At 50.1% G+C, this 14,941-nt stretch overlaps 1 long non-coding RNA gene across 1 annotated transcript in view; it reads right to left on the reverse strand.

The window, feature by feature from the left end:
• Positions 1 to 14,941, reverse strand: part of LOC311439435 — a 147,180-nt gene that overhangs the window by 9,155 nt on the left and 123,084 nt on the right. Inside the window, exons 26-27 of the long non-coding RNA XR_014694716.1 lie at positions 9,755 to 9,849; positions 8,041 to 8,205 (exon numbers count right to left, since the gene is read on the reverse strand). This is a non-coding gene — a long non-coding RNA (uncharacterized lncRNA). The remainder of the gene's footprint in view (positions 1 to 8,040; positions 8,206 to 9,754; positions 9,850 to 14,941) is intronic.

Raw genomic sequence — 14,941 nt, forward strand, 5'->3', positions numbered from 1 at the left:
TTATATACGGGCAGTAAAAGCAGCCCAAAGAAAACTTGTGGTGGAAGTGGTGTTCCCATGTGCTTTGGGGAAACTCCGGCTGTGCTCTCTCCAGGGTGCCCGGGGGGAACAGCTCCTGCCTCCTGATGTTTCTAAATCAGCGTAGAGCTGTTTTTAACCACTGCAAGTGAGATAAAGCCCAGGCCTGGTAAGCTTGTCCTGATTAGACCCCAAAAATGCAGAAAACAGAGCGCTGATAGGCTTTGAAGAGTGCACAAAACCCAACAGCATGTGTGAACCAGCGAGAAGAGCACCGAGGGGGAGTGAGACCCACGGAGAGGAGCACCGAGCTAGGCAGAAGAGAAAAAGGCAATTTGATGCTTCCTGGCTCCAGCATCAGAGGCACAGCATGGACACCCCTCCCCAGGAGCAGCACGTGCATTTTCTTGCTCCCTTTCCCCAAAGAGAAAGGATTTAGACCTGGCTCCTGCCAAGAGAAAAATCCCCGCTGCCTACTCAATGCCTGGCCACCGCAGGGTTCAAAGCTTCCCAAAACAGAGCCCAGCTTGGGCACGGGCAGGCAGCCCTGCCTGCTGGGATGGATAACCGTGGACCATCCAGGTGGAGAGCCTCCCTTTGCATCCCAAGGAAGATACAGATAATCACTCAGGTGATGCTGCCCCAGTGCAGGATGCAGTTTTTCCTCCTGGGGACCAGAGCAGAACCCATTAGGTACATTTTCTTATGCTTTCTCCTTCTCTCTTCCTCCTTTTTCTTCCCCTTTTGCATAAGGTTTCGTTCCCATGACCGAGGCACAAGGAGGAGAGGAGGCAGGAGCCCCAGCGCAGGGCAGGCGCCGAGCACAGACCTCGGGAAGTACAAGCCGGGCTATTTCGTACAGCAAACACTCGTTAGTAGAAGCTATCGTTGCCTGCAGGGAGACAGTTTCTGGGTGATTGAACGCAGAACGGCTTGGAACAAATTCAATAAAACCCGGTGAGCCTTTTGCTTCTAAATATGCTGTTTTCTCTACGCTGGCGTTTTTCGTGGAAGCGCATTGATTGAGGCCACCAGCCGGGTCCCCGGGGTGAGCTGCTGGGCACAGCCATCACCTCGAGCCAGGGCAGGGGGTGGTGACCACAGCCTGACCCAGCTCATCTGCAAGCAGGGGCTCCAACACGTGTATTTTTTTGGCACGAACACCTGAAGGGCTCTGGTCGTGCCCCAGCACGAGGCGTAGACACAACACCTGATGTCTGAACACCAGGAGTTGCTGCAAGGTCAGTCTGGGGGCTTTTGCATGGTCCAGAGCTTAATTCCCAGCAGCTTCAGAGCATGGGTGGTGGTGGCACAGTGGTGTTTTGTATTTTCTTTTTTCTTTTTTTTTTTTTTTTAAATGATCATCCAAAGGGAAGCATCCCCATGAGTTGCCCTGCCACAGTCTCCAGATGCTCTGGGGGCAGGAAACCTTTGTGCTGCTCCATCAGCTGCCTCCCCAGGCCAGCAGCTCGTGCTCCTCAGTCAGCCAAACCCAGCCTGCTGAGCCCAGCAGCCAGGCACAGCTCTGCAAAAAGCCCTTTTTATCCAAGGGCAGACAAGGACAAAGCTCTGCTGCCTGACACCATGAAGGTCCCAGGTCCCATCTCACCCCCTGGCACCTTGTCTTCTTGCAGGGGATGTCCTAAAGGTTAACCCATGGGGGCAGCTCGTCCCCAAAAGCTCAGCCAGGTCCCCTCTCCTTGCTCTCCCACCACAGACCCAGCTTTCTGGACACTACAAGCTGCTGGTTCCTCCAGCTGGGTGGCTGGGGAGCACGCACAAGTTGAAAATACCCGAGGTCAACGCAGCCAACCCACCCGCCGACAAAGACGGTGTTTGTGCTATGACCTTTGAGTTACAACATTTGATTATTTTAGAAACAGCTCCAAGGAAACAACAGTCCTTCTCATTTAGAAAGCCTTCAGGACACATTGCATTGCTGGGGTAAGGATGGGCCATCTCCAGTTATGACGAAGTGAATAGAAGTGCTGGAGCCCCTGCTTTTAATTAAAGACACTATCTGTCTCTACCTAGCACGTGACAGCAACGAGTGTGGATTATTAGGAGAAGCGATATCAGTCTAATCTGACCTGATCTGTGTAGTTATTAGGCCTCGCTAACTATTGGTATTGATTTTATTACTAATATCCCTGCCGCAATAAGAAATCAGCGGCAGCAGAGCTGTGCATCATGCACCACATCAAGCTGTTCAGTTGCTTGGCCTGGGATCAGCTAAGTGTTTTTCCCCATCACTTGAAATCTAAACGCATTTTCTGTCTTGGGTACTGCCTCCTCTTCCCTTACCTCTTCCTCCCTACATCTTCTCTTGCTACCCTCCCTCCTTTCTCTCAGGCTGCCCCTTGCCCTCTCTACGACAACTTCTTGTGAGATCAGAGCCAACACATCAATTTTCCTACCCCGAACCCAGGCAGAGAAGCTTCCAGCAGTTATGAATCAGCAACGCGAGCTAGAGCTGCTGGTCACCGAGAGAAACTGCCAGGAATTTGGGAAGGGTGAGTCACCCTCACAGACGGCTGGGAAGGGAACCTCTCGTCCTTTCTCCTCTTTAGCATTCAGCTCCTTCCTGCCCCAAAACCTCCTTGTACAAAGCAGCTTGGAGCCAAAGAAGCTCCCTGCAGGAGGCCACAAGCAGGAGGGTGCCCGTCCTCATGTGCCGCAAGGCTCCCGATGCTCCCAGGGAGTTAAATTTAACTCGGGGTTAACTGTGGCTTCCTCGCAGAGCTGCCTGTTGTCTCCTGAACTTCTCAACCTCTTCCTCGCTCAAGAAAATAACAGCTTACACTGCTCCCAGATGCTGAAAGAGCCCACGTAATTGTACGCTCCCCGCAAAGCACATCTCATCCGACAGCGGCTATTTGGAGCACGAGGGGTGGCCTCGGCTGCTCAGAAGGGTCACGGGTTGACAGCCGTGTTTATTTTCCCTCTGCATTTGTACAAGAAAAAAAAAAAAAAAAAGAAAGAAAAAGAAAGAAAAAAAATAAATAAACCAACCCAGCTCCTCAAAGTCACATCAGGTAGCACCACTTCAGGACAGGCTTCCATCCCACTGCCTGCAGGAGCATCTGCACCAACCTCGACTTTGTGGAGATGAACCAGCTCTCAGGTTCCTTTTTTGCTGTTTTTCAGCCCGTACCTAGGTAAGGAGGATTTTTGACCCCAAACCAGGGAGATTTGGGAAACGAGGATTCCTGCGCATCCTCAGCTGGCTCCCTGCTCACGTTGGAGCACAAACCTGCTGTGTCATCAATTTGGTGCAGGCAGGGTCTCCAGGCCCCAGAACACTTCATTTTGCTGTTTTGCTTCCTGACTTGGCAGTCTTGGGTGGGTGCTGCTACTGGCTATCATTAGCATCTCCCTCTCTCTCGCAGTAGAGATAAATAGCAATAATAAGAGTCACACATACTTATAAATAAATATAAAAGGAGCGTCGAGTCAGCCACGAATACCAAGCTCCAGGATACTGCATCTCATTCCTGCTCGCTGCCTCAGGCGCTGCGAACCGCCGATCAAAACTCACCAAGCGCCAAAAATATTAGTTTAATATTTGTGTGTGCTCAGCTTCTCGGGCTGGGATGACAAACAGCCTTGCAAAGGCATCGCCGGAGGCACTAACACTTCCATTCTCTCTCTCTCACTGATTCTGGCACACAGAGGGATCTTTTCAAACCGATAAACGCTTTCATTTTTGTCTTCGCTGAAAGGACTTCCTCTACAGGGTGATGTTTTGCTAGGGGAAATGATTTAAGAGCAGAGATACGGTTGTGATTCAATATTATGCTCAGGAATTCCTTGTAAAGTCGGGGGAGAGACAAATTCTGACATTACAGGATTACCTGAGCCTTGTCTGTATTTCTCAGGCCTCTTGGACGAGGCATCAGGCACAGACCCATGAAGAGCATGATGCTTTTTCACGTCAGGTCAAGTTGCTTCTGCTCCCACTGGGGAACCACAGCAAAAAGGTCTCGCTTGTGGGCTACATCCACAAGTGAGGGCATGCAAAATTAAGGGTAGAAGGGGGAAAATGGAGATCGAGCCCTGTGTTGGCGTTGGCTTAATGCAGATGAAGTTGAGAGGTTGCAACACTGGAGCTGGTTCCTCACCTCCTTCCCTACGTGGGCTGCATCAGCCGTGAAGTCAACGCGATGGGAGGAGAAGAGCAGCCACGAGGACCAGATCTGCCCTTTGCTTTCCTTCCTTGTGGCTTTTTTTTCTCTTTATTGCCAAAAGGTGGGATGTGCTGGGGCAACTCTGGGTCCCGGGCACCAGTTCTGGTAGCAAGGTGTGGAGGCAGAGTCCTGCCTTCGCTCCAGCACCACGCTGACTCACGCCGCTTTGTGCCTGCCCGTCAATATCCCAGCTGGATCCTGCTTCTGTATATTTAATTCGAGATGTGTACTGCAGGACCTCTTTTGTTAGCCGGATCCCTCATGCACGTTGTTATTATTTCTTTCATAAAAATCAATAGAGACTTAGGAACAACAACCACCGATAACAACAATACATCTCTCCGTGCCTTTGTGTCGCAGCTTGCTGAACAACTTGGAGAAGGAGCAGACAACAGCCCAAATGGAAGATAAAAAAAATAAAATTAAAGAGTGGCTTCCAAATCAGGCCTGGCTGACCACCCTGGTGCCTTTAGGAAGGTTTCTGACTGCTTCAAAATGAGGTAGTGAGACAGAGCGCTCTGGGTTAGCATACCAGGCTTTTCCCAGACATATGGGTGGGATTTTGGGGGTTCTTTTTTTTTTCTTTAAGTCTCATTTACTTCTGCTTGTACCGAGGATGGTACCAGGCAGAGCTCCTCTAATTTGGTGTTCCTCTCTCCCTGCCTATGAAGCACAGGCAGAAATGCTGCTGGAAATTTCAGGGCACCCCTTTGAAAGCCACAGGCAAATCACTGCTATCCAAGTGCTTTCCTGGGCACTGATGAAACTCAACGAGACGCAGCCCCTTGATGTTTTCTGTCCTGCTTTGAAACGGGAAGAGATGAAGAAAGATCTCCCTGTCCTCCCCCTCCAGCAAGGAGCCAGAAGCAGGAGGTGAAATTACCCAGGACCTCTGCAGCTCAGCTCTGGAGTACCATTTAGCCACCCTTTGCGAGGGGTTGGAAAACCAACAGCAGCTCTGCAAAACAGCAATTCTTTTGTACCCTCGTGAGCTGTTCCTGCAGCTAAAGCTGGGCTCCCAAGGCAGACTGGTAAGGCAGGACGTGGCACAGCCGGCCAGCTGTGCTCCACTTTAATACTGCTAGCAACTGCACTACAGCAGGCCAAGCTCCCCTTCATGCAAAAATAAAAATTAAAAAAGCCCTCAAAACCTTTCCTGGGGGAGCAGTTGCTCAGGCACAACCTGCACTTCGTATTTCCCAGGACCGTAGCATCTGGGTTAAAGAAAATATCTAACATTGTAATGCCATTGTTTTAAAGGTTAATGTATTCCCTGCCATAAGCCTGAGCGGAGCTCTCAGCCCAGGAACAATCATCCTGTGGCAGGAAAGTATTGAGTAGGTGACCCAGGTCTTTTCCATCCCTAATTTTTATGCATGTGCGACTCCTTTTTCATTTCTTTCCTTTTCCGGTTCACCCATCCAAAGCAATATAGGAGCAAGGCTAAGCACAGCTGAGGCTTTATCCACATCACGGCCACTACACACACCCAGCAGCATGTCTCGGAGCACTCATGCCCCTCTGCTATTTCCCTTTCCATACGAAGGATTGCTGCTGTTGTGCACGCAGACCCAGATGTTTTCAGCCAACATCTTCCCTGGCATTTTCCCCATCATCAGCTAGAAGGTTGCTCCAAGCACTAGGAGAGAAGGAAATTTGAGCCTCAAGAAGAAGGAGAAGCTGATATGGGTTTAACAGCTCACACAAAGCCAGGCTCTGCCTCCCCAAGAAAGGAAAGGTGCAAAAGGCAAACTGTAGCAAAACCAGAGAGCCTTTTAACTCTTGTAAAGAAAAGAAAAAAAAGACATTTTAAGGAGTTAGTAAGCACTAACCTGAATCGTAGCAGACCCAGAGCTCCTCCAGCACAAGTCTAGGGACAGAGACACACCACAGAAGAGCCCCAGCCTCCCCCAAAGCCCCTCATCAGCCCAGAGCTGCTCCCCAATTCCCCTTTTACCCCCAGCAGCTGGGTGCAATGTGCCTCACCTGTCAGCCCGTCCCTCCTTGCACCCAGCTGGGCAGCAAGAGAAGGGGCAGGCCCCAGCTTGCCACTTGCCTGGTGCTGAGTACTGCAGAGAGGGTTTTATCTGAGAGGGTTTTGGGGTGAAGTCCGTGATTTTCTGCACTGGAGGAAGAGGTTGCACGAGAGCACCTGGAGAAGACAGCCCAAAAGGAAGCATCGAGCATCCTTAGGGAGGCTGCGAGGTGCTCTGAGGAGTTTTCTGTGGGAATTACATGATCGTGATGTTTTCTCCAGTTACTTCTTGTTGAAGAACTGACGTGTACAAAATTCACACACACACACACACAAAAAGGCATTTTTATGTCAGGTAGTGGAGAGCTGAGCAGTTTTGATCGACTGGATGAAAGTGCTCAGGAAAATTCCAGATCAAACGAGATAAGTTGTCCGAGTGAGACGGGGCTTTTCAGCCCTTTTCTGAATAAAAATGTTGATGCCAGGGGGAAGGGCAGAAAGGTAGAAAAAGAGACATCCTGACAAACACTAATTCCCTTTAAAAATTTTGAAAGAAATCATTTTCCTTTTTTGTTTTTCATTGTGGCAAAGGTGTTTTTGCCAGATTATGGCAGCCAACAGCAGGAAGAAAAAAATAGAATATGATAATACCTCGTTGTTCAAATATAGGTAATCAAAAGGAAAATAACCTCGGGTGACCAGCCCGTTGTCAGGCAGGCAATTTTGCTCTTTCGGGTCCAGTGCTGCTCAGGAGGGGACAAATTGGGCACTGAGGTCTTTGGCGTAACCCTGCGATTAAGGGATTACCATTAATTAACGCTGCGGCTCCGAGAGGGCCCTGCCTGCGATACGATATCTCTACATCAGCAGGGACCAGATGGGATGTGAATTTCCAAAATGTGCGAGACCCAAAGAGCAGGGAGGAGAGAGGGAGCAGGGCAGGGAGAGGGGAGCAGAGGGGAGGGCGCGAGGTGGGGAAGGAGAAGCTGGGGAGGATGCCAAGCTGCACGCACAGGTCAGGGAACAGAAGGAGGTATATTGAGGAAGAAGACTGAATAACCAGGTCCAAAAAGAGAAAGAAATTGCATCAGTGGAGAAGGGAGGCCTATTTCCCGAGCAGGGGGTGCTGCTGAGGCAGCCCTGGGCATCCCACGACGTGCCCGGCGTGGCGCATCCCCCGGGTGCGGTACCCAGCACCCAGCAGGAGCCCAGCCTTAATTATCCATCATGTTTAGAGACAGAAACATCAAATACATTTACCAGACAGGCTGGCTAGGCAGTGTCAGGATGGAGGTGTCAGACATAGCAGGGTCCCAGCTGATGTTATGTTCTCACTCTTTTTTTTTTTTTTTTCCTTGGTATTAATTAAAACTAACACAAACCTTCCTCAGAACAAATTGCCTAGCCAAGCTCAGTTTGCCACCACACCGCCAGCAGCATTAGGGCACCTCCCAGATCTCAACCGTGTCCATATCCCAACACCTCAACGCAGGGATAGGGTCCACCTGTAGAGAAGAGCCCGCCAACTGGAGCATCCCACCTTGGTGCCAGGAGCTCAGGACCATTCAGACACCATTCAGATACCTTTTTTTCCCAAAAAGTGGGAGAGGAACGCTTGGTTAGCAGCTAATTTCCTAGTTCTCTTCCAGCAAGGAGATTAAAAGCTTTCTTCCCGATGGCTGCTTCGTAAAAGACCCAGAGGTTTTCTACTCATTTATTCCTTTAAAACAGATAATGCGTACCTTTTTAAGACGTGGTTTTATGGGTACAACCCGCCACCACGCTGCCTTCTGAGCTGATTTCCCAGACAGCCCAGAGCTAGGGAGCAAAATGAGAAGGTTTTTCCATCTCCAGCCTTACCTCGTGGCCTGTGAGCTTCATCTGAACCCCTTAGGAACACGGTGGCTATGATGGCGAGAGGCTTTCATCCAGGCGAGGAGGTCCTTTTCTCCCTAGAAAAGGTCACTTCTGCCCAGAAATCAGCTCCCAGGTGAGCAGCTTTGAGCTTCGAGTCACGAGCCAGGTCTGTAACAAAGAAAATAAGGTTTGCTCAGCCCCTTTAATACACGTTGGCCAAATAAACGCTCCTATTTCCAGCCATAAATATCAGGTAGGAGAAGTGAGCCCAGCACACCTTTTCATTTGTATGCAGCGCCGTTTTATTAAATAAAAGTGCACTCTGCAGGAACGGAGCCCAGTCACCAGCTCAGGCAGCCCTCGTTGGAGCAGTTATTGATGGCCAGGCAGCAATTCCTAGTGGGGCTTGCTCCTGTGAAATGGGGAAAAGGGAAGGAAAAATTAGGGTTGTGGTGTAGAGCCCACTCAGGGAGATGGGCTGGGGGGGAGGAAAGGAGCTGCTGGACAAGCACCCCTGGGGACATCACCAAAATCCCCCAAATAACCCCAGTTCCAGCCTGATGTCAGCAGCAGCCGTCCTGCTCTCAGTACGACAAGGGGAGCGCATGCCAGCCCCTTGTCTCCCCTACACTCGCATCTTCAGACACTTAAAGCTCATTTTTTTCACTTTAAAACAAGGAAAACCACACGGGTCTTTTGTTTTTTCAGCCGTGCTGCGGGTGGAAACCCCAGCAGCAAGGCCAAGAGGGGGCTTCTCCCCGCTCCACGCCACTGCCTCAAGCTCAGTCCGGGGTCCGCACGGAGAGGTCTGCCTGCACGGAGGAAAAAGTGATTACAGGCAGGCACTCACAGGATTTGTTTCGGAACAATGCTGCAATAAACCAGAGGATAATCTGCTGCCCAGGGACCGGCCTTCTTCCCGGAGGGGTGGCACTCACAAATTGGGCAGTCACATCGTGTTATTTCCAGCGGGCGAGCTGGGGATGGGGACGGTGACAATCGAGGTGCCCCCGCAGATGTGTCCCCAGCTCCCCATCGCCACCCCTGCGGGCAGGGAGGGGGAATTCACAGCTCTGATAAGGCCCTGGGAGCTACTGGCTCTGGCCACAGACAGTCCCTAGAGAAATTTCCCCACGTTCAAGCTAATCTTCTTACCAACGGTGATGTTTTCGGTTATTTATTTATTTTATTTCATCCGACATGTGTCAAGCAGGCCTGCTAAGCCTATTACATCTCCAGGGAGGTTGGAGTTTTCTCTTTTATCTATTTATTTATTTATCCCCTCTGAGCGCTGCTTGTCCCCTTTTGGGCTCCTCTGGACGTTTCTCCATCACTGAGTACAGACCAACGTTTTATAATTAACACTGGGAGCACCTCGTGGGGGTTGGAGACGCAGGTGAGATAAACAGCCAGGTCCTGGCTAGACATCCGAAATTTCCAGAGCTTGTAATTTTCAGAAATGAGCTATAAAACTTGCTGGAGCATCTCTTATTGCTGCGTTTGCTTCCACTAAGCCCTCAAAATAAATAGATAAAAAGTTAGCTGAACATTTTTCTGTGGATCTCCAGTGCAAAACAGCTCAAGCTATTGATAAAAACTCAGTTGGGATTTTTTTGTGTGTGTGTGTGTTATTGCATGTTTGTATTTACGAGCAGAAACAGGCAGGGATTAGACCCCTGGGCTGGAGGGTTGTTTAACCTCCTAAATACTCACTCACCTTCTAGCTCCAGGTTGAGGGACATGTGCTGGTGAAGGGCCACCTTCCCCGACACCTCCCTCCCAGATGTGGCAGGGAAATGGTAGAAAGCCAAGCTGAAAGGAGGAAAAAACAATCAAGCAAGGAAAAAACCCTAATTGCCCTGTAGATGGCCATTTTCTGGAGGAAGCATCACGCTCTCACCATGCAACGGGAGACCAGAAATACCAAAGGAGCAGGGAACATTCATGCACGTCCCGCACACACACCAACACGTACACTCTGGAGACTTCGCTACAGAAAATCAATGCAGGCTTATCAGCCTGCAGCAGAGCCCGGACAATTAAACATTTCCCTCTCCGCCTTTATGTATTGGATTTAAGTTCTGAAGTTGGTCTCACCTGTGGATGGGGGGGAAGGAAGAATCTGAGCCAGCATCTCACAGAGAGTTATCTCCAACACAGGGAGCAGCCAATATTATTTCCATGGCTAACTGCTGCCTGCTTTGCCCTCAAAAAAATACATCTGTCTCTTGTTTCCTGGCCATGGACCAAGAAAATAAAAGGAAGGTAGGACACATTCAATATTGATTTATTTACTGGGAAAAAAATACAGTCTCTTCTCCTTGCACAAAGCCCAGCGCTCCCAGGAAGCCCTTCCCCAGGAGCAGAGTTTTGTGTCCTCGTGTCCTCCTCCAGCACAGAGCAAAACTTTGGAGAACAGGGCCAGCAGGCACCAGAAAGGGGGCCTGAGGAGCAGAAGTGAGCTGAGATTTGGAGCCCTAAATGGAGATCCACCAAGATACAGCACCAAATTATTCATACACCTGCTCCAGCTCCATGGGTAGGTCCAGGTGGGTCACCTGGAAAACTGGGGAGGGGAAGGAGAGGAGCCCACGATGCTGTTATAGCACAAAGCCAGAGAGTGAGCAGCCACTTTTGCAGCCAGTTGGACTCCCTGCTGGTAGGAAATGGACTGGGGATGTTTTTTTGGCTTTGGCAGAGCATGAGTAATGCTGGTACCTCCAGCCTCACCCTTGCAAATGCTGGTGCAGCGTAGTGCAGGTGATCTGTGCCCCTGCCTGCTCCAGCAAAGCCTGGGAACGGTGTTAGCTTTACGTTTCCTTTTGAAAAGGTGATGCTGCTGGCCTTCAAAGGACACGGGAGAAGAGGTGACACAGGGAGGTGACTGTGGCCAAGCGGCTGACGGAAGCTGGAAAAAAAAAAAAAGCGTTCCTGACCCTTGCTGACACAGCCAGCAACACATCAGTGCTGGCAGCCCGCCTGCGCCAGGAGAAAAATGCAGAAGAAAGCAGCAACAGCGAGCAAACCCCTTCTTTATTTCATTTTTCTACCTGGCTGGTCATATTCAATTCTGGGCTTAATTGGTGGCAGAAAAGTTTCTGGAACAAAAAGCATCAGTTTGTTGTTTTCGTATTTTTTTCCCCTTTCTCTTAAAGCTTTGTCAATGGATTTAGAGTGGGTCAAATGCTGCCAGCTCTCCTGGCTACGGCACACGCAGGTTGCAAACAGCTCCAGGGAGATGTGAGCAAGGAAAAAAGCACCTAAACCCATCACACCTATAAAACTCTGGGGCTGGGGAGAGGCAGATCCCCATTTCTGCACGCAAAAGAGGGCCCTTGTGCACAAATGGAGGTACTCGAGGTTTGCTCCTCGTGGTTTTGTTATTTATTAGCCCAATTATTTCTTTTTATTATTTATAACAAGCAGCCCAGTGACCGCTTGAGCTGGTCTGGGGGTTAACATCAGCTCATAGGAGCTGCTCAGGCACCACTTTGGGGTGATGGATGGAGCCCAGGCTGAAAACCACCGTGAGGCCATGGGTAAATGCATGCCCACGACAATCCCACTGACATCTCTGGATTGCTTTACGCTCCTGAGATGTGGGCACACACACCTGAACTGGGCCCTGGGTCCATCATATGCTGTCTAGACGAGGAGGAGGCTGGGCTGCACCCATGGAAGAACCAGCTGAGAAAAAGCACCATTAGCCCCTTGTTTGAAGGCATCACAATTCAAGGACTTGAAGCTGACTGAGTTCTGTAAAGGGTAAAAACCTGTATTTTCAGCTTCAATGCCCTCCCACTCCTGGTTAGCTTCTTATTTTTCCTTTTATTTTTTTATTTCCAGGAAGAAACTACTATTTTGCCATTTCCACGTGCCCTAAAAGAGTTCTCCTCTCCTGGCTGTGCATGTACTTCAAGATAACACTGTTATCTCATGTGGAACAGCTATCTCGTGTTAGATCATGTGGAAACACTTCAGACAACAAAGATACAACAAACCAGAGTCAAATTTAGACGCCAAGCCAGCAATTAACAAAACCCAGAGCTCCTGCAAGGCAAAGCTATTGTAACAAATGAAAATGCAACGTAGCACCTAAAAAAAAAAAAGGCTTTTTCTCACATAAAGCCTGTCTAAGCTTAGCAAGCCAGGCATCATAAATGCAGCTGAAGAGCTTTATATTGCCAGAGAATTCAGAGCAAGCTGGGCCCATGCCTATGCCGTGGCCAGTGCCGGGAGGTCTCACCTGCAAACCAAACAGGGATATATCGTGACACCAAGGTGTGACTTCCCTGTCGCCCTCAGGTTTGGGAGCAGGGCTCTAAAAGGCAGAGTTGTCAGCCCAGCCTCCAGCTCAATTAGTTCCCAAGTAGCTTTCCAAAGGAAAATGGATGAAAATGTGAGTTTGCTGCTCCAGACACCCCACAAGCCCAAAAATTTCCTTTGTGCTAAGCCTGGAAAACAAAGAGCCTTAGGAGCACGAATGAGCTGCGAGGAGGCAGGGGAAAGTTAATCAGGTTCAGATCAAAGCAAAAGCAGCGAGCAATTTCATCCGCAGCCGTGCACGTGAGAAGTTTGCCGTGACTCCTTCCCCCTGCTCTTTTTTCACTTTCAGGCTCCTGACCTTCTCCGTTCTGGCCAGGAGGGAATAGGAAAGCTCTAAGAAAGCCATTCCTGTGTTATTTTTAGCAGAGCCAGAAGAAAAGTGACTGGAAATAATCCATGAAAGCAAGCTTTCACCTTGATTTTCAGACTCTGGAGGCTTCGATAGCCTTGATAACAATCACAACTTTACCAAAGGCATATAAACTGCTGAGTGAGACTGAGAGCATAAATTGAGCTCTCCCTTTCTTCCTGCCTTGTTCAAAAGGCCAAGCAAGCCACGGATGGAGACAGAAGGAAATGTTTTCCCCCCCAAGCCAGCAAATTCATGGCCACGCAGCAGCAGGGAGACCCAGGCTTGGCTCCAGCACAGCAGCAGGAAAATTGCACGGTACGCTTGGATGTGTTCAGGATACACGAGGATTTGGGAAGACAAGAGTGCTTTGTGGAAGAGGCTGCTCTTTCCAAAGCAGGATTAAGGCCTCTTCTAGAAATAACCATTCCCAGCCTCTACGGCTCGAGCAGACCGTGCATTAAATGCGTCGCAACGCAAACAAAAATAATGGCACAGCAACATCTGGAGGAGAAGTCCTCAGCCTTAAGATGCCGAAATCCACCGAGCCCTCCCTCTCCACCAAAGGAGAGCCAAACCAGTTGAAACAAGGCTTACGGAAAGCTATCGAGCCAAAAGTGGCTGCACAGGGAACCCCACGTTCCTCTACCTGCCCCCGACCTGCAAGGGCTAACACAAGCAGTTGCTGCTGGGCCACAGACCTCAGCTGGGTGCTTCGGAGACCAGAGGATTTAATTAGACAAGGCACGCTCCCGAGGTGCTGATAATAGGAACAAAACAAGGGCTGATCCCATTAAGTTGAGCTTTTCTGTTGATTGCTGCCATCTGATGTCCCCTTCTCCCCCACCGCTCCTTGCTGCGCATTCCCCCCCTCCTCTCGTGCTGCTGGGGGACTGAAATTTTATTGTCCAGGCTCTGCTGGGCATCAATATAACACGGTGATGATCACCAGCCCTCTGCCATGCCTCCAACCAGGACATGCTAAGGGTGTTTTGTCCCAGGCTGGCCATCCCAAGGCTCTCAGCCAGCTCTTCTCCTCTCCTGAGCATCCTCCCAACCCCAGGACCTCTCTCAACACGACTGTTGGGATCCCCCATATTATTCAGACTTAGGACTCGTGCTCACTGCAGCCCCAAGGACGGGAGAAATGAGCATCATCCCTTTGAGCCCGGAGATCTGATGGCTCCTGGGGACAGCCATGACCTCGAGGTCTGCATCCAAACCTTGGTCTTACCTCCAGCACCCATTTTTGGGCCCCATCCCACCGCTCACCCCAAAAACAGCCACGATGGGCACGGCGACATCTTAACTCCCTCTTTGCTGAGTTTTAAAAACCTTTTTTCCCAGATCGAAGAGGCGCTGGTGAGCGCCGTGGCAGGAGAGATTTACTGCTGTCTCCGGAAATGTTTCATTATCCCTCGGTAAGTGGTGGCAGTGAATCTCAGGCTGTCTGCTGGCTGCAAAGGGCGACGCCGGGCAGATTCTTTCCGGCAGCCGGACTGGGCTGAGGCCCGACGTGTCACCTCCCAGGGCTGAGGGATATTGCATCCAAGAAAGATTTTGTTTCTCTCGCCTCTTGGTAGCCTCTCTCGCTCATCCTGACTCCCAGCACTGTGTGCTTCTTCAGCTGAGCGATCGTCACCAGTTCTTCAGCTCCACGATATACGGGATTTCATGCCCATCCCTAACTTAAGTCAATCCCGGCCACCCGTGGATGATTTTCCAGGCTTCTCCCCATCCATTTTTGGGGCTGGGAAGGCAGGACCCACTCCCAAATTACTTAAGACACTCGTTAAGCAGCAGAGTAGCATTCCCCATTTCACTCTCTCTTAACTCCCCGTAACTCCTATCATTATATTTGTTTTTTTGGACTACCACAGAGCACGAGCTGTCACTTTGATAGATACTTCCAGCATAACTCCACGATCTCTTCCCCAAGCAGCAACAGCCAGCTCAGAGCCCACTGCTCCGTGTGCAAAGTCAGAATGATTTTCCCCCTGTGCATTGTTTTTCATTTAGCAGCCTTGAATTTCATCCGCCCTTTTATTACCCAGTCACTAAGTATCAGAAGGTCCTCTCCCCGTTCTTGGAGGTTGGCTGTATTTTAATCTTTTTGGTATTAACTCAGCCTTGCCAGCACAGGCTGTTATTTCTTTTTTTCCCCGGACCTGCAGCCAGGTCCTTTCTGAGGATACCAGAAAGCAAGGTGCCAGCACGGGCTCCCTTGGG

The sequence above is a fragment of the Aythya ferina genome, assembly GCF_964211825.1.
Source record: "Aythya ferina genome assembly, chromosome: 7".
NCBI classification, from domain to species: Eukaryota; Metazoa; Chordata; class Aves; order Anseriformes; family Anatidae; genus Aythya; species Aythya ferina.